Source organism: Bos mutus, chromosome 28 (assembly GCF_027580195.1).
Source record: "Bos mutus isolate GX-2022 chromosome 28, NWIPB_WYAK_1.1, whole genome shotgun sequence".
NCBI lineage: Eukaryota > Metazoa > Chordata > Mammalia > Artiodactyla > Bovidae > Bos > Bos mutus.
The window spans coordinates 2,948,574-2,950,407 of NC_091644.1; the positions used below are offsets into that span (position 1 = coordinate 2,948,574).

General features: G+C 34.8%; 1 non-coding gene across 1 annotated transcript; it reads left to right on the forward strand.

The window, feature by feature from the left end:
• The first annotated feature begins 1,501 nt into the window (after positions 1-1,501).
• LOC138986145 (U6 spliceosomal RNA) lies at positions 1,502-1,605 on the forward strand. The gene has a single exon (XR_011463046.1). It is a non-coding gene; the product is annotated as a U6 spliceosomal RNA (small nuclear RNA).
• Positions 1,606-1,834: the final 229 nt, after the last annotated feature.

Consider the following 1,834-nt stretch of genomic DNA (forward strand, 5'->3'; position numbering starts at 1 on the left):
GAAAGGGGACAGGGAAGAAAAGGAGTTTCCAAAGTGTCCTTTAAGAGGTGAATGGATAATCAAAGTATAATACATCCATCCATACTGTGAAAACTATTCAGTGATAAAAAAGAAGAAGCCATCAAGTTACTCAAAGACATCAGTTCAGTTTAGTTCAGTTCAGTCGCTCAGTCGTGTCCGACTCTTTGCGACCCCATGAATCGCAGCACACCAGACCTCCCTGTCCATCACCAACTCCCAGAGTTCACTCAGACTCACGTCCATCGAGTCGGTGATGCCATCCAGCCATCTCATCCTCTGTCGTCCCCTTCTTCTCCTGCCCGCAATCCCTCCCAGTATCAGAGTCTTTTTCAATAAGTCAACTCTTCACATGAGGTGGCCAAAGTACCAGAGTTTCAGATGACTCTTAAATACATATAGATAAACATAAGAAGCAAGAATGAGGAGATTGTATACCCTATGATTCCATAATGTGACATTTTGGGGAAGGTAAAACTAGAGATATAAAACAAATCAGTGATTGCCACAAGTTTAGGGAGTGGGGAGGGTAGAATAGGTAAAAACAAGGAACTTTTTAGAAGCAGAAACTAACCATGAAATTAGACATGCAACTCTTCTCTGTGTATTGCAGTGGTGAATACATGACACAATCTGATTTTCAAAATTCATAGATGTTTACAGCATAAAAAGTGAGACCTAATGCATGTAAAAAAAAAAAAAAAAGACAAAATAGAATTTAAAGCAAAAACTGTCACAAGAGACAAAAGACATTATATAATTCCATAGGGGTCAATTTACTGGAAAGTATGCCTATGAAATGCATGTGTGTGTGTGTGTGTGTGTATACACACACATATATAAACATATATTTTATATACATATATGTAAAATATATATATGTATTTTACATATATGTACATAAAATATCAGAGAACTCAAGTATATAAAGAGAACCTTAAAAATAACTAAAGTGAGAAATAACGAAAAAATAATAGGGAACTCCAGTGCCTCACTTTCAGTTATGGGTAGTACAACCATATTGAAGATCAGTAAGCAAATATAACACTTGAAAAACACTATAGACCAGTATGAACTAACAGACATTTTATAAAGAACACTTCACCCAACAACAGCAGAGCTCACATTCTTCTCCAGTGAACATGGAATAGCCTCTAAGACAGATCACATGAAGGGCCACGAAATAAGTCTTTACAAACTTCAGAAGACTGAAATCAAGCAAATTATCTTTTATAACTACAATGGAATGAAACTAGAAATTAACAGCCAAAGGAAAACCAACAAATGCATGGTAATTAAATAATTCATTCTTAAATCATGAATGAGCCATAGGAGAACTTACAAGGGAATTTAGAAAATTATCTCAAGACAAATGAAAACAAAAACACAACATTAAAAAAATAAAAAAAACTTTGGGGTTACAACAAAAGCAGTACAAAGAATCTATAGTAGAAAATGCTTACATTAAAAAAAAAAAAAAATAGCACTCGCTTCGGCAGCACATATACTAAAATTGGAATGATACAGAGATTAGCATGGCCCCTGAGCAAGGATGACACTCAAATTAGTGAAACGTTCCATATTTTTTTAAGAAAAAAGAAGCAATTATTCATATAAATGTGGGAGAACTCCTAACCTATCGTCTAAATGAAATCATATCTTATAGCCAAGAGAAGAGATGGTGTTAAGTGGAAAATACATATCTGGGGAAAAAATTCTTCATCTGGCCAATGAGAGATTTGCTGTTCCAGAAATATTCTTTAATCCTTCTGATATAGGTATTCATGAAATGGGGATTCCAGAAGCTATCGTCTAT